Source organism: Phyllostomus hastatus, unplaced genomic scaffold (genome assembly GCF_019186645.2).
Source record: "Phyllostomus hastatus isolate PE091 unplaced genomic scaffold, TTU_PhHast_1.1 phas_contig_210, whole genome shotgun sequence".
Classification (NCBI taxonomy): Eukaryota; Metazoa; Chordata; class Mammalia; order Chiroptera; family Phyllostomidae; genus Phyllostomus; species Phyllostomus hastatus.
The window spans coordinates 14,999,465-15,023,749 of NW_025333737.1; the positions used below are offsets into that span (position 1 = coordinate 14,999,465).

The 24,285-nt window shown below is 38.7% G+C and overlaps 1 protein-coding gene across 3 annotated transcripts in view; it reads right to left on the reverse strand.

Annotated features, from left to right (window-relative positions):
• The window catches only part of TANC2 (tetratricopeptide repeat, ankyrin repeat and coiled-coil containing 2), a 317,432-nt gene extending 305,929 nt beyond the window's left edge, over positions 1-11,503 (reverse strand). For all 3 annotated transcript variants that reach the window (XM_045836187.1, XM_045836186.1, XM_045836185.1), the window contains exon 1: positions 10,983-11,503. The gene's annotated coding sequence lies outside the window, so the exon portion shown is untranslated. The remainder of the gene's footprint in view (positions 1-10,982) is intronic.
• Positions 11,504-24,285: the final 12,782 nt, after the last annotated feature.

A 24,285-nucleotide genomic window follows, 5' to 3' on the forward strand; every position in this document is an offset into this window, starting at 1 on the left:
CTGTACAGAAGCCAACAAGGTACTCATTGCCAGGATGGGCGGGGTAGCACTACAATTAACCATGGCGGCTGAACTACAACCCGGAAGAGATGGCTGACGTCACCAGGGCATGAGGGAACCACCAATGATATGATGCTGCTTCGTTCACAAAGGACCAATCCCCAGCTCCCACAAAGAGCCAACCCAAAATAAAATCCCGCCATTTTTCCTGCTCAGGGCGACTTCTCCGGCCCCCTTTCTCTGGACCAGAGAACCTCACCTGGAAGCACAAACTCCAATAAAAGCTTTATACTGCCTAACTTTGTGGCTGATTAGCATTTATTCCTCAGCAGAGCCTAAGAAAAACTTTCACTCATTAAGCCCAAAGTAATCAAATATAAGATCTTAAAAGGTGCCAGCCCTAAATTGAACAGGCTCACCCATATCATCCATTTTTGTCTCTGGAAGTGTGTTTATTTCCATACTGTCAAGGCACCAGGTTTTGACAACCAAAGGCCAGTAGTCCCCCAATTCAAAGTCCCCCAACTCACCCCAAAAGAGAGAAATAATCATATAGTTTTTATCTTATATGTTAATAAATTATGTTAATATTTAACTGTTCTGACTTCCTAAAATAAACAACTTGATCATGATGTACTGTCTTTTAAATACACTGCTGGATTTATATTGCTAATATTTTATGTAGAATGTCTGCTTTTCCTGTCATGAGTAAGAGTTGACTAACATTTATAATAGCAAAAAAATAAAGTAAAATATTAACATCCATCAGTTAAGGAAGAACAGAATAAACTATAGTGTAATATGCTATAGAATGTTACTCAGCTTTGTAAAATTAATTAGAGGTTCATTTACTAAACTGGAGAGAGAGCCATGATATATTCTTATATGAATAAAGCAAGTTACAAAAGCCTGTATATGTATGTATATACAAGGTGGAGCAAAAATAGGTTTACAGTTGTGAGTACATGAAAGAGTTTATTCTTATATTAATTATTGTATTATTTTCCATATGAATAACCATAAACCTACTTTTGCCCCACCCTGTATGCTTATATGCTTTTTAAAATAATTTATTTATTTATTTTTAAAGAAAGAGGAAGGGAGGGAGAGAGGGAGAGAAACATCAACATGAGAGAGAAACACCAATTGCCTCTCATAGATGCCCTGATCAAACCCACAACCTAGGCATGTGCCCTGACTGAAAATGAAACCGGTGACTTTTTGCTTTGCAGGATGATGCCCACTCAGCCACACTGGTCAGGGCTGTATGCTTATATGTTTTTGAGCAAAGAGACAGATGTTGAAAAAATACTCAGTGTTGGTTAATGTTGGAGTAAAAGTGGAGAAGGGAAGAGAGCTGAAGGGAGAGAAAAATACTTTTTTCTTTATTCACCCATTTTGTTTATTTTAGTGGTTGCAAGCAGAGTAACAGGAGAAAACACCAGTTATCTATTATAAGTAATGACAATTAATGTTTGTTGACAACTAATAAATGGTTACCATTAGTCATTTTCAGCCAAAGACAAGGAAGAATTAAACGATCTAAAGCAAGAAGAGTAATCATCATAAAGCTCATTTATTTAAAAATACAAAATCCAATCTGGAGCCAAAGTTGCATATAAGTGGTCTTTCCCAAGGGCATTAAGCAAGATGCCTTCAGAATGAACTAGTTTTTATTTTATAACTAGCACAAGCATGGATATTAGGACAACTAAGAATAAAACGAAGAAATAGTGAGTCAAGTCCATTTAAAGAAATGACTGCCCTGACTGGTGTGGCTCAGTGGGTTGGGTGCTGTCCCACAAACAGAAAGGTCACTGGTTGGATTCCCAGTCAAGGCACATGCCCATGTTTTGAAAGGGGAAAGGGGCCAGAAAGGGGAAAATAAAAACTCCACAGACAAGTGGCATGCGAGAGGCAACTGATCCATGTTTCTCTCCCTTTCTTTCTTTCTCCCTTTCTTCCCCTTTCTCTAAAAATAAATAATTAAGAAAAAAACACTTAACAAAAACCCTGACTAACTGTATAATGATACAGAGATTAGCAGAAATGAACAAAATATTACAGAAGTAACTAATGCTTGGAAAAAATGAGATTTTGAATAGTTAGCTTGTTATATTAAAGAAGATGGTCACATTTTTTCTTTTATTTTACCCTGGAAATAAACAAGTCCTTTTTATTAAGTAAATCACAAAAGAAAATCAACCACCTTGACTGTCACATAAAAATTTTTTTTAAAAGAAAAATTACATAAGTCAGATATGTTTATGAAAGTTGAAAAAGTTTACGTGACTGAATTGAAAAAATTTTGTCACAGAGCTCATTGTCTCAAGAAATGCTGTGATTTGCTATTTGACAGAAGAGATTAAAAATTAACTTTTGTCAAGTTTGTGGTGGTTAAAGACAGTCCAAAAAGAAATTCATACCAGGTAGGAATCTATGCAACAGCATCTCTCTCCTAAGAATTTTTATTTTGAAGTTTACAGTTATTCAAGAACTCTTTCTTAGCTCTTATCAAATCCTTCACAAAAGAAAATTTCAAAACACAAAATAAATCAGTAGCCAAATTACCACAGGTTTTTAAAATGCCTTGCAAGGCTGAAAAGGAGGGTAGACAAGGTAACAAGGAAAAAAGCTAGACTGACAATGCTAGTAAAAACACTGGCGTAGAGCTGTGTGAAGCACACATCAAAAAGAGAAACCCAGGACAGTTTCCAAAGCCTAATAAAAATGACCACTTATTAAGCACTAGACACTGTCCTAAGGATTTTCACTGACATTATTTCATTTTATCATCATCAAACTCTGTAAGATACATTTGAGCTTAGTAAGTGACAGAGCAATAATTCTAACCTATTTTCATGATTCAAAAACTCAAAAATTTATATTCAATCTACATCTCATAATTGCTAAATTTCAAAAGCTTCTTACAAATGAACAAAAGTATTGTCATCCTATAATATAGGAAAGTTTGAGTAACAACTTGCAAAAGAAGTCTCTCCTCCTCTTTAAAGCCCTAAAAAGGTAAGAGCTATGATTCTGATGCTGAAGCAGGATTTGGATATGTACTAAGTCTTCATCCCACATGTCTACTAAAGCTAATTACCTTTGTTCACCCTAATTCACAATTCTGGGGCACCCTAAAGGATTCCATGGAATTTGAACAGGAATAGAATTCTAGAGTACAACAAATACCCATCAAGCTTCTACAGCCTGCCTAGCTTTGGCTTATCAAATTTGGCAACTAGAGCTAGAAATTGTGGGACCTTACAACACAAGATTAGGAATAAAGGGCTAAAACAAGATTTCCTTCTTTTAGACAGAGGGAATTCACTAAGATCTGAAGCAGATTCCCCATACCTAAAAAGATTAAATCAATATCTACATACCCACTTCCATTTCTAAGTTTAATAACTAACTAATCTACTAATAATGCTGTAATACATAGGTGAGGAAAGGGAGTTTCCATGGCAATTAAAGCTGGTGTCATATTTCTCCACATTGTCAATTTCTATAATCAGATATGTCATCTGATTATGAATCAGATATGATAATGCAAGCATGGTATTACAGACAAATAAGCATGGCTACTTGGTCCAAAGATACCTGCTTGAAATAACAAAAGTTTTCCATTATTATTGCTTATACACTTTTTTTTAAAGATTTTATTTATTTATTTTTAGAGAGGGAGGGGAGGGAGAAAGAGAGAGAGAGAAACATCAATGTGCAGTTCCTGGGGGCTGTGACCTGCAACCCAGGCATGTGCCCTGACTGGGAATCGAACCTGCGACACTTTGGTTTGCAGCCCACACTCAATCCACTGAGCCACACCAGCCAGGGCCACTCTTTTTTTTTTTTTTTTGAAGATTTTATTTAGAGAGAGAGGAAGGGAGGGAGAAAGAGAGGGAGAGAAACATCAATCGCCTCTTACATGCTGCCAACCGTGGACCAAGCCTGCAACCCAGGCATGTGCCCTGACCAGGAATCAAACTGGCGATCTGCAGGCTAGCACTCAATCCACTGAGCAACACCAGCCAGGGCTACTATTGCTTTTATACTTTCCTGTGAATTTTGTGTCTGTAATACTTGCTAATATTTATAAAAAGGAGTATGTAAGTCACTGTTTTCCTTTTCATAATACCTTTGCCACCTAAAGAAAACTATAAAACTCAGTAAAATTTTAGGGAAGTGACAAACTTTAATATATTATTTTTAACTATATTTTTTCCAGAAGTACAATGAGTATCTAGGACACAGAATTCTGAATTAAAATTTTAGCTTTTATCAAAGAATATAAAACGTCGACCTTCAACTGAAAGACTACAACAGTAAAACTACCATACGTATTCAATAAGTATATAAGTGAATACTTATTGAATATGTATTCAGTAAGTGATGATGTAATATGTTGATACAATGCATAAAACTCCAATTTTTCCAACATAACTAATTTAACTCATTCCTTAAACATAATGTGTCTGTATAATACACTAATATATAAACTAAAGGGATTTTTTTTCATATAACAAGGATCTTTTTATGCAAAATATGAATGAAACTAATACCTGAACAAAGAAAAATGTTCTCTTATATGCAGTGCTCTAAACCTCTCTGCTTAGGATACCTCTTCTAAGAAAAAGGAATAGAATCAAATAATATGCTTTGTCAGAAACTCACTGAGTTAGATATAATATGGGTGTTATAAGAAGGTACAACAGAAGCCTCTGTCAGATAAATCACTATTAAGGCAAAGTGGCCAATCTTTTCTCAGTAAATAGACAGAAGCAAGCATCCCCTGCAGAGGCCTTCAACGGACATGGTTGGTCTGTCTCTAACTCATGACATCTAATGAACATTTAATGGGCACAGACTATATGATAGACTGAGCACTAGTAAACTTTATCTGTAAAGGGCTAGATAGTAAATACATATTTAGACTTTGTGGGCCATGTGGTATCAATTGTAACTACCCAAGTTTGATATTGTACCCAGAACACAGCCATAGCCAATATGTAAATGAATAAGCATGGCTATACTCCAATAAAACTTTCTTTATGGCCACTGAAATTTGAATTTCCTATAATTTTCATATGTCACAAAGTATTATTCTTCTTTTGATATTTTTTTAACCATTTGAAAATGTAAAAATTATTCTTAGCTTGCAGGCCATATAAAAACAGATGCTGGGCTGCATTTGGCCCATTTGTGCTAGCTTGCCAACTCCTGTAATATACAATGAAAACAATTCAGCTAAGTTCACACAGAAAACATTCTAACCTTCCTCCCTTCACCCTAGTAAATATAAAAAATAATAAAACCTAGCTGAACTCTAGAGTTAGTTTCAATTATAGTACAGGAGTTACTCTGAATGATATTTTAGATGAAGTGTGTATGTATATTTCTCTACACATACCTCCTAATGCCTAGGATGTTCTCTAATTCCACAATAAGAGATGATGTTTCAAAGGCATAATTCAGATAACTGCCAACAATCTTTATTCAATAGGCAGATAATGACACCTGCTATGTACTAACTATGCTCTTGCTGAAAATAAAAGATGAAAAGTCATTGTACCTGCTTTCAAGAAGCTCACACACTAGTGATAAGACATATAAATAATCAAAATGTGATGTGACAACTACTATAATGTCCATATTTAACAGGTGCAATGGGAGGGTAGACAGAAAATGCCATCCCAAGTCCACCCAGGAAAGTAGGCAAACCTTCTTCACTCAAAAGATACTAGTTGGGCCAAGACATGAAGGCTGACAAACAGTCTACATATAGAGCAAAAGAGAGGGGTGCAGTAATGCATGCATAGAAAATTTCATATATAATGACACAGAAAGGTAAGAGAATATTATATACAGAAAGAACCATAAGCAGTTTAGTACTTTTGAAGCATAATTTTGAAGAATGGCAGACAATGAGTCCAAAGAGAAAAAGCAGGGATCGGATTATAAAGGACCTCACATGGTTTGCTAAGGAGTTTCCATTTGATCAACTAAGTGATAAGAAGCCATAGCAAAATTCTGAAGAATGACATGATCAGATGACCATGTTAGAAAAATCATGCTGGCGGCAAAGAGGTACTATGAAAATTGATAAACAGAATTCTCATTTAAAATGGAGTCAGGAGTCTAGAAGAGAGACACCTCATGCAGGAGTCACTCAACACACACTAATGACCCCAACAGGAAGAGATGTACCTTGAGTCCCCATTACTATAATATCTCAGAAGGATGAAGAAAATACTCGTCCTTGCTCAGTAACAGTTTGCCCAATGACAGACTGCCATAACTCAGCCAAGAAAAGTCACCTTACTTCAAACTTTCAGTTTCCTCCAATGGACTGTTCCAACAGCCCCTCCCCAGTCCATAAAGGAACATTCCTCCCCTTTGTTTCTCTGGACTTGCCTGCAGTTTGCCAGTAGTTACAGGTACCCAACTGCAATTCTTTACTGTTCTGAATAAACCCTGTGTGCTGGTTTAATGTCAACAGTCCCTATGAAAGACAGGTAACATAAATTTGACATAAACAGTAAAAATGTTTACTAGGCGATTGGATTTTTTAAAAACACACCAATGAGATTACTTACTATAATGCAACTACTCGATTTAAATGACTGACATCAGAATTTCTCAAATTCTGTTTAAAAAAAAAGGAGTTTGAAAGGTAGGCTATACCATGCACTGGATAAAGACAGAAGTTGATACTGTATTATGGGGAAGAAAGGGTAAAGACAGAGCATGATTAACATGAACACCAACTTGATTCTTTTGTCTCTTAAACTTACCTTCAACTACTGTTTATCTGCAACTTTTCAAGAACAAATACAGGCTGAACATAATATATTTTGTAATGTGTGGCCCATAAAAAAAAACAGCTAGCTGATACTTATCCAGAAACAGCTGTCAAATGATTTATAAAGATTTTTTAAATAAAAGTGACCTAATAAAAGATATTTGTTTCTATAAATAATTATGGTATCATAATTGCTTACTTAGAACATTCTGGAATAAAAAAGATCCCTAACAGAAACCTTTTTCACTACTGTATACTCAACCTGTGCTAGTTTTGTAAAACTCAAAAACTAATTTCTTGTTCTTTATCTAATATTACCTTGAATCTTAAATACTAAAGATAAAATAGTCTCTAAAAGAAAATGCTAAGTTCCAATTGATTTGGAGGAAAAAAAGGCCAGGTAATTAAATCACCTTCCGAAATATTTTATAACATAAGTTACCTTGTCCAGACTAGTGATAGAAAAGTAAACAGCATTCTGCAAGTTTACTCTAACTCCTTGAAATAAAATCTGGATACCAGAAGTAAAAATATTCCAGCTAACACTGATGATTCTGTGTAAATACAATCCAATATAATTCAATTTGTGTGCCCGAGCAGTGTGCCCCAAAGATTCCATTCTAATTCTACTGTAAGTGGAAGAAATATGACAGAGAGAATTTTGACACATTCTTTTATGCACACTAGTTCTACCTTATAACTAATCAATATCAACTACACTAATATTCCCCTTCTGGAACTACTGATTTAGTATATTCCTTTCTAGGCCTACTCCCTTCTCCATTCAAAATATTACACACACAATCAATTCAGAAAATACTGAAAGAGCAAAGATATTTATGGGGAAGGGGGAAAGCTAGAGAGCTAGCAAAGAACAGTCAAGAATCAACGATGGAAGGTGGAAATAATCCAATGTTTAACAATGTTAGTAAAACTTTATGATAAAGATGTAAAACAACAAATCAGGTTTGATGAGTGAAATATGCTAAAATGAACTATCAACCAATATAAATAGAGCGTGATCTGAGTCTACAATAATTTATTGAAGTATATGAATATCATCTTGAATGTCTTAGCCATAGCCTGTAGATTATATTGCATTTCCCTATCAACAAATGTATATAAAAGTGAAGGAAGTATTTGATTACATGGGATATGGGATTCACAGGATGGCAGAGAGTTTGCATAAGAGAAGAAAATAATTGTTACAACTGTGGAAAGTGACATTCCATTTCTTAAACTGGGTGGAAGACACGTGAGCACTGGCTGCACTGTTATTCTTTATACTTTATACACTTTAAAATATTATTTCATATGTAGTCAGTATCTATAAAACAATGTTTAAATGTGAGAAAAATCTGAGCAAACAGTTGTTGACGGAAGAGGTAAAATGTTCTTACGTGTCCAATCCATCTTTGTTAATTACTTTTAGAAATAAAATAGAGGTCATAAAAATGTGAGTAGTTAGAACATACATAAATGCTCCTCAATTTTCCTAGAGAAAATTAGCAATAAAGGTTTACTGGTGATAGGATACACACATGCACACATGTCAAACTACTTGAAAGTAACTTTCTACCTCTAAAGTTTTCCCCAAGGCCAAAATCCATCACAAATATTTCCTTAACCACATAGAAAGTACTGATGCTCCTCTACTCATAATCTCAGAAATAAATTACAAAAATAAATTCCTAAGGAGAAATGTCCATACTGTATTTTTGTGTATTTGTAGGCTTAACACTGATGCGTCTTACCACTTACTTAGGTTTATAATACTTGCTTTTGGATGGGCACCAGCATTTTAATGATGTGTGTCCATACTAATTCGACTGAAAGGGCAATAAAGTATACAGGTAAAGAGCGAGCACAGAGTCTGGAGCCAGAGTTCCCGAAGGAAACTCAACTCTTCCACTTGCTGGCTAAATAATCTTGGACGAGTTATTTAACATCTCTGTGTTTCATTTTCTGAAGTGTAAAATGGAAATAACAGTGCATATACTTCACTGGGGGTTGAAACTGATTAAAATGTATATAACAGGACTGGCGTATAACAGGTGTAATGTGAGAGTGAGGTATTACTACTGGTACTACTGCTACTAATAGTATTGCACTATCTTCCCAAACACATTGAAAATATCTTTAGAAATTTGCATTATTGACTACTATTAGATACTATTAAAAATAGACATTTAATCTGAAGGCTAATTAACAGTAAGTTTAAAACCCTGAAGAGAACTGGTAAATTAATAAATCTACATAAGCATTCTGTCAAGAACAATCTGAGAGCGGTTTGCCAAAGTGCAACTATCAATTTTTTCCCTTACACAAGGGGGCAGTGATAACAAGAAAAGAATGGGACTGTGCAACACCTCTTCCTACAGACAGTAGGGGGTGGCAGTACATATGGCTTACAGTCAGAACAAAACAGGAAGATCCAATAGAACTGCTCTTTATTCTCCTCTGGCCCTCTCCTCTTTGCTTTAGCTCCAACATAGCCTCTAGGTGAGGGATAGATCTATAGAAGAAACCAAAACCCAAAATTAATCCTCAAGGAAAATTCACTGTTGTCTTTGAAGTAAATGATTTCTCAATGGCTGAATTTGGATCCAGGAAGAAGCCAATCAGTATAAATTTTTGGATTATCTGGCAAATTACTAACTGTTCTTAACATGAGAACATCCAGGTAAGTAATTCGATTTATCCACAAGAATTATGACATAAAACACTAGAGTCTATCAGTAATTAACTATATCCTAATGAACACTTTCAGACATTTCTGCTTGTTTCATAGCATACAGACATTCATTGAATGTATACATATAAGTTATATTAAATAGCTTGTGTCTTTTGTTACTTCTGAAAGAATTGTTCTCACAATTCTTTCAAAATACAAATGTTCTTAAATAGAAGTCACAATGTTTTGCAGCATGTGAGATATCTATCTATATATAGATATACATCTGGAGAGAAAGAGATAAATTTAATAATCATTTTTTGTGCTCACACTCTTAAGATGATATACCTAGGAAATGCTGCAAGAAGCACTCCACTGACAGTATCCATGTTGTTGCTTTTCATGACACATTTACTGCATACAATGTTTTCCCCTATTTTGCCACAACACCAAGAACATGCACGAATATATCACTACTGTCATTCACTGTAATTAACCACTACAATAGCTTTTGACTCCAGCCCCTCAAAATGCCTGAAAATTTATCCCTTTTGTTCACCATATTGTTTTGTTTTCCTGATTCCAGATATTTTCACCTGTGTAAAAATGAAGAAAGGGACACACATGAAAAAATTTCCCTTTGCCTAGTGATCTTCAACTCAGAATTGTGCTCAAGACACGGGGGTTTTGGGATTTTTTTTCTTTTCCAGGAAAGGAGCAGAGTGAAAGACACCGAAAACACCAAATCTTCTTCATGTTAATTATCACTGTTTATGTTTTGTGAAAACACTTTAAACATTCCACACCTGGGACAGAAGACAAGATACAATTCTATCAGTGCTCTACATGCTGATGTCAAAACCTGGAATCATTTTACCCCTATTTTTCTTTCCCATCTCACAACCAGACATAATTTGCTTTTTTTTTTCTTTCACGTGGGTACTATCCTTATCTCAAAAATTGCATATCATAGCTCATCTGGATTTCCTGTGATAAAATATCTAGCAACGAGCCTTATTAATCCTTTCTTATACTACGCCTCCTTCCCCGGGGGGAATAATTAATATCATTAATAACACTTCAATCATGAATTTCAACGTCAGACAGGCCAACCCATCCTGTGCCTTACCTGGCACATCTCACAACTACTTTTATGCTGCATTCTGGGGGCACATTTTGCAACTCGTTCTGCACCACATTCCCTGCCACGTTTAGCAATCTGCCTCACATCTCCTCCTGGGTCCCCGTCATCAGGAGACTCAGTACCAAATTCCATGACACATTCGGTGACATCGAAGTGACCGACCCCAGCCCATCTGAAGCCAACCTCAGTGCCACATTTGGAGTCAACCGTCCCCAAGCCTCGGACACCGGAGACACTTCGCTGCTCTTTTCACTGTCTCCCCGCTCGCCCCCGCCCCTCTCCCTGGAGTCCGGGCGTTGGAAGCGAACGTCCCTGTCACTTAAGCGACCTTTCCTTCTCTGCTCCCCCAGGTCTCTTACCTGCCGCTCTGAGGGGCTCGCTGCACCTCGGGGTCAAGTTCCAGTCCCCGGGGTCTCCTAGGAGGACCGTGCAGCCCGCCGGCGCCTCCCTTGATTCTCAGAGCACCTCACTGCGCTCCGACGCCCGCGGTGGGTCTGCGCCTCGGCAAGGCGCAGCGGGGCCTCGCAGACCGGGAGCACAGCCCACGGCCGTCCTCCTGTCAGCGGCGGCGGGCACAGGTTCTCGCCCCTCCGCGCGGTGGTGGCTGCAGCTGCAGGCGGGCGCCTCGCTCCGCCTCGCGCTCCGCACAGCCGGGAGGTGAGCGCGAGGGGGATGGGAACGGGGGCGGGGCCGCCCGGAGAGGCGCAGAGGGCGGCAGCGGGAGGGCAGCGCTGGCGGCCCGGGCACGGTGCTCCGGAGAGCTCGCAGCTTCTCCCGCCAGGCAGGCAGCTCGTGTAAGGCGGCTGTGCCAGCGGGCCCCACCGGAGCAACGCGCCCAGCAACCCGCGCCCAACCGGCCGGCCGCTCGCTAGCGCCGCCGCTGCGCCGGGGGCGTCGCACCCTCGGAAGCTGCCTGCAGCCCCGCCCCCTCCGGGCCGAGGTGGGGAGGGGCGCGAGCTCCGAGGGAGAGCGCGTGCGTGGGGGCGCGTGCGTGGTGGAGCGCGCGCACCCCGCCCCCGCCCCCTCTCCCTCCACAGTTTGGGGGTGGGGAGTGACTGGGAGAGAGAGTGAGGACTGGGCCCTTCTGAGCGCGGAGGGGTCGGGCCCTGACTCCCGTGCTCTGTGCGGTCGGCATTTCTCGTTCCCTCAGGGAGACTTCGACTGGTGGGGTCGATGGCATTTAGTAGGGAAAAGGGGAGGAAGCTCAATAGCAGACAAGGCCCTGGACAGTCGGCTCCGCCTCCAGGGGTGATGTCACTCTTGAGGTGCTGCCGCTGTCACGTGCGCCCACTTCTGGGCCTGTGCTGCTTTGATGGCCAGACCGTGCCTATAGATTTCCCCCACTCTGGTCACTTTATACACCTATCACTCCTGGAGTCATCAAACCCTACAAATGTCCGTTACTCTTTATTTATGCTCAATTCTGATCTGTAGATGGCTTCAAAAGGCCTGTTGACTGTAGTGGAAATCAAAATAAAGAAAACCAGCGGTGGGAGGGTGCGGGGAGGCGACTGGAGACTTCTCTAAAACTGCTGAAAGTCCACGGACTCGAGCTTGAGAGCCTGAAGTGTGATTGTGAAGCTGCGCCTGTCCCTGCCAGGTTGCACAAGAAGTAGTGTGGTTTGGGGAGCTAGTGGGCAAGGCAGGGAAGCCGCCACAGCAAACCTTCCTTGAAGGTCATATTTCCCCGCTACTCCCCACCGAGATCTTCTTCCCCTTTACTCTTCCTTATGCTTGCATCAGAAGACAGCACGTCAACTGTGGAAGCTGTGCGAACATAAATTTTTTTCCGTGTGCTGTAAGATGATGAGAAGCAATCACTGTTACATGCTCTGCCTGACTAGTCTTTCCTTTTATAAACTGAGACGACCTTTCGTGGTCCCCCATTTCCTTATGAGATGCCATGATTGGAAATGGACGCACCAGGTTACCATGGTTGGAAATGGACGCATCAGTCAAGGAGCCTATGTATGGTGTTATCTGAACAGGTTAGTTTGATTACAGTCCTTTGAATCCACTTCATGCAGGAGTTTCTTTGGCTTTTCAAACGTAATATTAATTTCAGAATAACACAAGAAATTCAATATGGACCATTTCCAATATCTCTGTGGTGAATGCTTGAAAATTTAGAGCTAGAGCAGCTTTGAAAACTGCAGCTGAAATGGCAAGGTGAAGAAGTGATATATGGGATCTTTGGGTGATAACTCCAAAAAGTTAGATGACTCCAAATAAAACCTATCTACATATGGTGATAGTGGCAGAGTAGTGATTACTTACGGGGAGTCATCTGAGATAGGGCAGGAGGAGCCCTCTAGGTTGCTGCAAATATTCACTATCTTCATCTAGTTATTGATTACAAGGGTTAATGTGTGTGCAAAACGATTTGTGTGCTTTACTGTATCTCAGTTGTTTGTTTGTTTGTTTTTTTAATTACACCACACACAGAGACATTACAATGTCATCATGACTGGACTTAGGAAACCTGGGTTAGAATCTCAGTGTCACCCACCGTTTAATACCAGCTTTGTGACCTTAAGTCAGTCTCTGAGCCTCCTTTGCTTCATCTGTCTAATGTGGTTGATGTACTTCAGAGGACAATTGTAAAGATTAAATGAAATTGGTTGAAAAATACTTAGCACAGATCCTAGTATATAATAAGTGCTCAGGAAACAGTAGCTATTATGTTACCCTTCGTGCACTTAAATTTACTCTATTTAATTTTCCTTAGGTCTTTTTTACTTATTTTAAACATTACTTTGTATCTAAGCCTTGCCTGTGAGTTTCACTGTGGCTAGGAACATTCCTTCCCTTAAGAATTAACAAAAAGCAGTCAGGGGTGTAATCTGTTGATTTGCAAACTAATTCAGGTGGCCACATTTAGAAATCATGGTGCTCATTGTAGAACACCATGAAATATTGATAGATTTAACTCTGCCATATGAACTTGATACAATTTTACTGGCATGAAATCCAACTATAGTATGTTCATGCAGATCTCCACATATAAAAAATACTGTATTTTAAAAAAATAATGTCTGTGTTTTTCCTTTAAAATTTGTTTGTAACTTTTCACAGAGTAGAAATACCAAAAGTTGAATAACAATTCACAAGATGAAAACCTTTAAATCCATTTTTTTCTTGAAATTAGAAAAAAACAATGTTCAACTTTAGCAGCAGAGCTCTTTATTGGATTTCCCCACAGTCAGCTCTTAGAGCTGTGACATGAGAGGGTTCCTCCCTCTCATGAAGTGAGTAACTGACTCACTACCCTCTTCGTATTTCGAAAGATCAGTCTCCATTTCTTTTGTCTGGCCTTTCCCAAATCCCATGTTCACCCTGGACAGTGGCATTGCCCACTACAATGAACTCACTGCTTCACTGTTTTGATCATCTAACAGGATTCTATTCAGCCAATTCTCCTCCAGGTAATTCTGCTGTTAAGTCTTACAATTTGCTGCCACACTCTAAATCTCTGAAGGAAACAATCTGTCCCTGACAGAGGTATTGGTGGGTTACAGTGAGAATGAAAGCAACCTTGCAGAGAGAAGTCACCTCCATTCTTAACTCCTCCCCTGATTTCCTTTTCTGTCACCAATACCTGAAATCCTGAGAATGCTATTTTTTAACCTACTAAATATCCAGTCTAGTCCAGATAATTTATAAACTTGAAAACATGATGAATGCTATATAAGAACCTGCAAATAATTGTCCATAAAGTAGTCCAACCTTACTCTATACCTCTCAATTTTTCAGTGCCATGTATACCATTCAAAATGCCCTTTCTTGGTCTATGAACACTGCACAATCACTCACCTGTACATGTCTTCCCCTGGCACCTTTAAGTCTCTTAGGTAAACCATTGGGCCTACATTTTCTACCTTTTCCCTCAACTCTTTCCCTACTAAATAAAGAGCAATGACGTCTACCATCGATTGATTGTCTACAGGCTTTAAATACTTTACTAAATGCTTTATTGATACTATTGGGTTGGCCAAAAAGTCCATTTAGTTTTTCCCATAAAATAAAAGGTACATTTTTCATTTTCACCAATGACTTAACTGATTTGGATATTTTAAGTATGTTGGCTGTCTCAGTATTGGCTTCTAGTGGGTCAAGGCCAAGGATGCTGCTAAACATCTTCCAAGGCATAAGACAGCCCCACTGCACAGAACTATTTAGCTAGAATGTCAGTAATACCAAGAAATTTCACAAACTGTTCAATCGCTCACAGTACCTTCTCCATACACTGCACAAATCTTTTTTTTTTTGTATTTCAGTCATGTTTTTACCTTTCTTGAAATAATAAAGCACATAACACCAAAAAGTTGCATATTTCCTTCCATCTTTAACATTAAAATGGCTTCACACAAATTCAACTTACCAATTTTGATGAGTTTTTTCTTTTTTTTAAGATTTTATTTATTTATTTATTTTTTTAGAGAGGGAGGGAGGGAGAGAGAGAGAGAAAGAGAGAAACATCAATGTGCGGTTGCTGGGGGTCATGGCCTGCAACCTAGACATGTACCCTGACTGGGAATTGATAAGTTTTTTAATGTACACTGATGTGACAGCTGTCACAATACAATCTAACAAAATTGTTTCAAATGAAGCTAAAGACAACTAAGCACTACTAGAGCCATCGTATGAAAAAAGTAAACAAACTTTTTGACCAACCCAATACCTCATTTAATTCTCACAACATTCAATCGGGTGAGTATTATTCTCTCAGTTTTCTAGATGAGGGTGGGAAAAGAGTCTCTAAGAGGTTAAAGGACCAGGTCAAGTTCACACTGAATGTCAGGCAGAGCCACAGTCTGAACCCAAACATAAACTTCACCCTGTATCAGTTATCCTCAGGATAATGCTGTATAAAAATGTAAATGAGAACACAGGGTGCATCTTTTTAAAAATGTGAACTATGCTTCACAATGAAAATATTTCTGAAAAGTTGATGTAAAAGAAATTTTTCTGGTTGGTAGTTTTTCATAATCTCATTTCTTTTTATCTTCAGTTGGTGACTTCTAACTTGACAGCTTCAACGTGTTCCCCACCAACTCTCATCTCAGTCTTTTGATGAATATTTAATAATTTCTAGACTAACACTTAAAAAGCATTTCTGCATAGAGGACCTAAAAATTTTCTAGTAAATCTCTATTTTTGGTAAGTGAAAAATTTACATATAATGGGAATAAGCAATACTCCACATATTTTTACATTGACATTTATAAATGCTTGACAAGTTTTGTGGCTACTGTATGTATATAACTATGGCATGTTTAATTTGAGAGAAGTCTTGTCTATTGGGGAAACAAAATGCTTAAAACATTTAAGTATTAACACAACACTATAGAATTAGGTGTTAACATGAGTAAAACAGTAAGTTCTGTAATAATTCATAAGAGAGAAGTTTGATGAGGATGGCATGGGACTGCTGCTTAAGGAAAGTAAAATAGGAAAACTATTTAGAGGGACAGAAGAAAGGACTATTCCAGGGCGGGCCCTGGAGAATCAACACACATTCAGAGCAGTAATAAACATAACAACTCTTAGGACAAAAAATGACCTAAGTCTTTCTTAACAAAGGCAAGGATTGGTGTGAACTACATATAGATATGTTGCTAGTCTTAAAAAAAAAAAATGAGCAGCAGTGTGGTTGCATAGAGGAGTATTTACTATTCAGAAGATTAAAAAAACATCAATTAGTAAGAGGCTGGAAAGGTTGGCCATGACCACACTGCAGGGGGTCCTGCCCAGGAAAGGAGAAGAGATGACAGTGTTTAGAATATTCATCTAAAACACAGGAGGGGGAGAGAATCCAAGATGGAGGCATAGGTGGTCGCACTGTACCTCCTCGTGCAACCAAAACTGAGGACAACAAGAATTTACAAACAAAAAACAACCAGAACAGAGAGAAATTAATCGAACGGAAGTCTGAATACCATACATCCAGTCCGGTAAGGAGGGGCAGAATCGGAGGCCTTCGGAGAAGGGTCAGGGGGTCCCGGCAGGAAAAATCAGTGGCTGGCAGACGCGCACACTCGCGCTCAGGGTGCAGACCACAGTTGGTAGACCCCAGAAGCTCAGGGGCAGCTGACAGACCGGTGGCAGACCCTGGGCACAGGAGGCAACCCAGTGAGGCGCACAAGGCAGCTGGCTGTCTGAAGCCGCACATTTGCGTGCAGACAAAATAAGCAAAAACAGGCAGCAACACAGACCACGCAACCCAGGGACCCTGCGCCTGGAAACAAAGCCTGAAGGCACCGTTAAAAACACCTGTGGAAGGTGAGGCCGGGAGATTCTCTCAGGCTCACAGGAGGCTCCTTGGAGAAACCCACAGAGTCCGAGAGAGTGCACAAGCCCACCCGCCCGGGAGCCAGCACCAGAGGGGACCAATTTGCTTGTGGGAAGTGGCTCAGGGGACTGGAGTCCTGGTGAGAGCAGAGCAGGTGCCATTGTTCTCTCTCAGACCCCGCCCCCACATACAAGGTCACAACCCAGCGACTGAGGTGCCCTGCCCTGGTGAACACCTAAGGCTCCGCCTCTCATACATAACAGGCACGACCAGACCAAAGGAAAACAATAAAATAAAATTAAAAAGATGGCTCAAACAGTTAAAAGCCCCAGAGCCAATTTTTTTAAGCGACCAAGAAATAGCCAACCTATCAGATGCACAGTTCAAAGCACTGGTGATCAGGATGCTCACAGAATTGGTGGACTTTAGTCATAAATTAGATGAACAAATGCAGACTACAATAAGTGAAATGAAGAAAAATATACACGGAACCAATAGTGATGGAAAGAAAACTGGGTTTCAAATCAATGGAAGGGACCAGAAGGAGTAAAGGAACAACCAAACAGAAAAGAATGAAGAAACAAGAATTCAAAAAAATGAAAGGCTTAGGGACCTCCAGGACACCTTTAAACGTTCCAATATCCGAATTATAGGGGTACCAGAAGGGGAAGAGGAAACACACAACAAGTGGAAAAGTTATTTGAACAAATAATAAAGGAGAACTTCCCCAATATGGCAAGGGAAATAGATTTCCAGGAAGTTCAGGAAGCTCAGAGAGTCCCAAAGAGGTTGGACCCAAGGAGGAACACGCCAAGGCACATCATAATTACATTACCCAAGATAAAAATGAAGGAGAGAATTCTAGAAGCAACAAGAGATAAGGGGACAGTTACCTACAAAGGAGTTCCCATCAGAATGTCAGCGGATTTCTCAAAAGAGACCTTACAGGCAAGAAGGGGCTGGGAAGAAGTATTCCCAGTCATGAAAGGCAAGGACCTACATCCCAGATTGCTCTATCCAGCAAAGCGTTCATTTAGAATAGAAGGGCAGATAAAGTGCTTCTCAGATAAGGTCAAGTTAAAGAAGTTCATCATCACCAAGCCCTTATTATATGAAATGTTAAAGGGACTTATCTAAGAAAAAGAAGATAAAAAATATGAACAGTAAAAAAAAGACATCAAACTCACAGTAACAACCACACCTAAAACAAAAGCAAACTAAGCAAACAAAGAGAACAGGAGGGGAACCACAGAAAGGGAGATCACATGGAGGGTTAGCAACAGAGAAGCGGGAGGAGGAGAGAGGGGGAAAAGGTACAGAGAATAAGTAGCATAGACAATAGGTAGAAAACAGACAGGGGGAGGGCAGGAATGGTGTGGGAAATGTAGAAGCGAAAGAACTTATGACACATGGACATGAACTAAAGGGGGGGAATGTGGGTGGGAGGGGGTGGGCAGGGGGGAGAGGAGTGAAGGGGGAAAATGGGACAACTGTAATAGCATAATCAATAAAATATATTTTAAAAAAATTTTTAAAAATAAAACACAGGAGGGAGGGCCCTGGCCAGGTAGTTCAGGTAGTTAGAGCATTGTCCCAATAATTCAAGGTTGTGTGTTCAATCCCTGGTCAGGGCACACACAAAAATCAATCAATGGCCCTGGCTGGTGTGGCTCAGTGTATTTAGTTCCTTGGCCTGCAAACTAAAGGGTCACCGTTCAATTCCCAGTCAGGGCACATACCTGGGTTGTGGGCTACGTCCCCAAGTAGGGGGTATGTGAGAGGCAATCAAACGATGTTTCTCTCCTTCTCTTTTTCCCTCCCTTCTTCTCTGTCTAAAAATAAAATAAAATCTTTTTTTAAAAAAAGAATCAACCAATGAATGTATAAGTAAAAGCTCATTATGTCAGATAGTGGAAGGTCACCCAAGTGGAAATAGGAGTAGACAGATGGACTATAGGTGAGAAGTGGAAGGAAATGAATACTCAGAGAGGGAATATAGCACAGGTGTGAAGAGCAGGAACCCTGGACCCAGACTTACTTCATTCAAGTCCCAGTTCAACCATTTACTAAACGTGTGACCTCAAGCAAGTTACTCTACATTTCCAGATCTCAGGATATGCATCTTTGAATTGGGGATTAAAAACTATACACCCTTATAAGACTGATATGAGGATTCAGTTAACACATGCAGAAGTACCTGGCCCCCAGCAAGTGTCTGTGGACTATTATCATTCAATGTAACAGGCCCATGCCTAGGCATTTTGCATAGTTTATATTATTTAATTTAATCTAATACTCATAAAAACTTTACAGCATTGGACTTATTCCCATTTTATGAGGTAAACACAAGCTCAAGATAACTTGCCACAGTTCCCACAGTACAACATCCAAAGGATTGCCGGTCTAGAATTTTTTAATAGAAAATGAAGAGGATAATTTTTACTACAATTAATAGAGCATACTACCTATCCTGAGAGTCAATGTATCAAAATAAGGGGAGGTGATAACCTTAAAATATAGAAAATGGGAGTCAAAGAGTCAAACATTAGGATCACTGCCAGGAGAAGGCAGGTGTGCTCTGGCCTTTGGACTCAACCTGTCCAGTCCTGTGGTGAGCGTATACTCAGTATAGCTGGATACAGCAGGCCACCACAGCTGAATATCATTAAACAAATCATACAACCTATTTGGATTCCTGCTTACTACATTTAGATGTACAATATGTTAAGCTCCGTGAAGACAGGGAATGTCTCTTCCTGGTTCATGGCTACATTTCTCACACAGTATATCTGGTCTATATAAACTATACATTTTCTACCCAATTACTTACTTAATACATTCCTCATAACATGTACAAATGTTGATTATGAAAAAATCAAATGTACTGTGTATTACATTTTCCACAGAGAGCTGAAAAATAGTATTCAATTTCTAATTGCAACTTCCCTTTAAGATATGGTCTTTGATAAGGTATTTCTAACATGTATTATCTTTTCAAATTTTGTCAGCTAATACCTATGTGACCAAGGCTAGAGTCACTGCTTTGTATTGGGTTGGCCAAAAAGTTAATTTGGGGTTTTTTTTCCGTAAGATGGGTGTAGGAGCACTTAGTTGCTTTTAATTTCATTTGAAACAATTTTGTTAGATTGTATTGTGACAACTGTTATACCAGCATGCATTTTAAAAAAACTTATCAAAATTGGTGAATTTTTGTGTAGCCATTTTAATGTTGAAAATGGAAAAAATATGCAACATTTTTGGTGTGTTATGTTTTACTTATTTCAAGAAAGGTAAATACACAACTGAAATGCAAAAAAAAAACCCCACCAATGTGTGGAGAAGGTGCTGTGACTGATCAAACGTGTCAAAACTGGTTTGTGAGGTTTTGTGCTGGAGATTTCTTGTCAGATGATGCTCCGCAGTTAGGTAGACTAGTTGAAGTTGATAGCAATCAAATTGAGACATTAGTTGAGAACACTCAATATTATACCATACGTGAAATAGTCAACATACTCAAAATATCCAAATCAATAAAGTTATTGGTGAAAGTGAAAAAAAAGTGTCTCATTTTACAGAAAAAAACCATATGGACTTTTTGGCCAACCCAATATATAGCTAAAAACTCTGGCTTTTCTCAGATGTGTGTATTAAGCTTAGGAAACCTATGCTTCTTATTAACAATATCAGCATTTTCAATTTTCCACATTCTACTCATATTTACAAATACTGGGAAAAGTTCAATAAACTAATCAAATTTTACATAAACAATTTCGAAAAATGGTGATGTTGCTGAAAATAAACTCTTGACTGGTAGGCTATGCCACTGTGTAAAAGCTTAGAATGTTCATTCATTAGCAAATACGTGAATGTCACAATTCAACGTATTAAAAAAATAACTGAGGAATGACATTGTGTAAGGAAGTTTAAGTTGATCTAAAGTTGAAAACATAAACATTGATGCACAGCTATTTAGCGCTCATCATTGACTTTTCTGCCCCCAAATGCAACGTGCTGAAGAAATCACAATGCCGTCATCATCAAGGGTGTTTATTGTGCCTATGTATATACAAAGATGATCCCACCGACCTGCCATTAACATGACATGAAGTTTAAGTTGATTCTCTAATGGTAGTTTTTATTGACCCTGCCCTATCCCCTCACTCAAAGCACCTAAATAATTACAAGGTAGCACTAAATATGAGGAGGGGCCATCAGCAGCGAAGGGGAAATGACTGGCCATTACTGAAAATGACTGCACAATCATGGTGCGGCACTGCAGCCCTCATCAATTAGCCACGAGTGAAAGTGAAGGTAAAAATATAGTACGGATGTGTAAATTGCCTTTGTTTTCTTTCATATGATGGAATGCACTTAATTTCTTTTCAGCAAAAAGAGGATTTAGACAAGAAATGATTTTTTAGTATAAGGGAATTACAGCTTTGTTGATGTGAAATGTAGAGAGGTTTTAATTATTAAGAAGAGATGGAAGGAACAAAAGGAAGGGGAAATGCAGTTTTAAATTGGACCTTCAACCACACTTCGGAAGCCCAGTGGACAATTTCTGTAGGCCAGTCAACCCAGCCTGACACGCAATGTCAAAGGAGCAAAAGACAGTCAAGAATCAGAATTCAGTAGAGTGAAAGGAAAGGAGTGTGTTAACGCTATGTTACCGACCTAACTGTAATGAAACTTCATGTATATGGAACTTGGCTCTCTAGCAATCTCATCTATTTGAAGCAAAGCAAAGAGGCAAAAAAGAAAGACAGACAAGAGATCACCATGGTCTGAGCCCTGAAGATCCTGCTTAGACCCCCGAAACAGTCACCAAAGCCCTTTCTCAGAGCCTATTAATTTTTACTTGGATTCTATTTTAAAAGGCTGGCAATCTGCTTTCCAAACTCATAAAAAATTGAAAGCAGTAAACTAGAAGAGAGAGAAGAAACTACCACACACAGGCATGCAGATAGCAGTGAGAAGTGAAAGCTGAAAGGCTGTAAGCCAGGTAGCGATGAAAAAAGGCATAAAAATTGACTTAATGATAAAAAGCACAGCAATTTTGTGCCTTGAGCAGTGGGGAAAACAGCCCTACCTGCTCCTATAGGCATTGGGGAAGAACTGTTAAAAACTGATTCTACATTAGCCCTGAGTAATCAAGAAAATTAAATTGCATTCAGCATAAAGACATTCCCTGAATTATGCAGCATTCAACTTCATGCAAATAGTTTGATAAAGCACACAGTAAAATTGTGAAGATGTGTATACACGAACACCATGAAGTAAGTGTGCAAGGCCAGGAGATGCAGGTACAAGGAAATAATGACCTCCCCATGTGATGGCATTTGTACCCACGCAGATTCTCACTGCATCAGCTTGTCATGACACTGCTATTTGTTTATTCCTCATTTTATTACTTTCTAATCTTGTCCCTAAAGGTGGCTAAGTGATAGGAAGCATTTGCAGGACAAGTCTGTAAGAGCAAGTAATTAAAACTTTAAACAAGTGTGGAAGTATTTTTCCAGTTTACCCTAATTGTGTGTTATCAAGACCTTTCAGAGAATATCTGTATTATGAATATGAGAAATATTATTTAAAGGAATATATTTTAAGGAATAATCCAAAATAGAACAAAGATTTATGCATAGAGGTACTCATCACAGTAGTATTTATAAAATTTACAAAATTTAGCTAATAAATGAAAGCAATCTAATTTACCAACTTTAAGGAATGATTATAAAAATTGCATCACATAAATATTTGATAGGCAATTATGCAACCATAAAACCTATATTTTCATTAGTCAGAAAATTTGGCACAATATTAAGTTAAAAAATAGGATACAGACTTGTATATGCAGCATAATCTCAAGATATATAGCAAGAAGATAGGACAAAAAGATCTCAGTAATAGCCACAAACATTTTTTAAGACCTAGGAACAAACTGTATGTCCAATACCCACACAAAGAAAACTATAACTATTTACTGATAGAAATTAAAAAACTGAATAAATGAAAATGGCATGCTGAGAAAATATCCGAAGAAACCCAAAGCACTAATACAAAAGAATATATGCATCCCTATGTTCATTGTAGTGTTATTTTAAGTAGCCAAGATTTGGAAGCAGCCTGAGTGCCTATCAGTAGATCAGTGGATAAAAAAGCTGTGGTACATTTAAACAATGGAATACCACTCAGCTGCAAGAGAGGGAAATCTTACCCTTTGCAACAGCATGGATGGACCTGGAGAGTATTATGCTCATGAAATAAGCCAGTCAGAGGAAGACTAGTATCATATGATTTCACTTATATATGGAATCTAATGAACAAAATAAACTAACGAAAGAGAAGAAAATTCACAGATACAGAGAACAGACTGACAGCTCTCAGGGGAGGGGCACTGGGGACCTGGGTGAAAAAGGTGAAAGGATTAAACAATGACAACGAAAAACAACTCACAGACACAGAGGACAGTATGGCGATTACCATAGGGAAAGGGGTGGGGCTTGGGGGGTGGTAGTTGAAGGTAAAGAGGGATCAGTGGTGATGAAGGAGACTTGACTTGAGATGGTGAACACACAATGCAATATACAGATGATGTGTGATAGAATTGTACACCATTATCACCCCAATAAATTCAATAAATTAAGATACAGAAAAAATAAAAGGCATACCATGTTCCTAATGGGAAAACTCAATATTGTAAAGATGCCCAATACTTTATTTGGATACTTTACCCAAATAATTTACAAATTCAGTGCACTTCTAATCAAAATTACAACACGATTAACTAAATTGACACGCCAATTCTAAAATTCTTCTAGAAGGATACATACTTAAGATTAGGTAGGACTTTTTTTTTTTTTAGTATAATGAGGCCTCTTCCTACCAGATATTAAAACATTATATGACCACAGTAATTCAAGTGTAATATTGGCTTACAGAAATAGAAAAATAGATTAATGAAAGAGAATAGCTCCTCTACTACTGACAGAAACATATGTGAAAGCATTTCAAATAATTGAGAATAGGTGTTGGAACAATCGGTTACCCTTTAAAGAAAAAAGATATATCTCTTGCATCACATCATTCAAAAATAAATTAATTAACTTCCTCTTTCTTGGGACAGGCATAGCTGGAGCTAAGCAGGCAGCACGCAGCAGGGGCGGGGCTGAGGAAACAACCAGCGTGGCAGGGAGATGTGACATATGCAGGGTATTTGGCAAAGGAGGAAATATATGGGGGATGGTAAGAGCAGGTTTCTCTCTGTCAGAGAAGGGAGTTACAAATATGGAAAGTGAGAACCCTGAAATAATCTCTGTGATGTTGGATTGGAGAAATCAGTGTGAACTTGAAGTTTTATCTATTTTCTGACT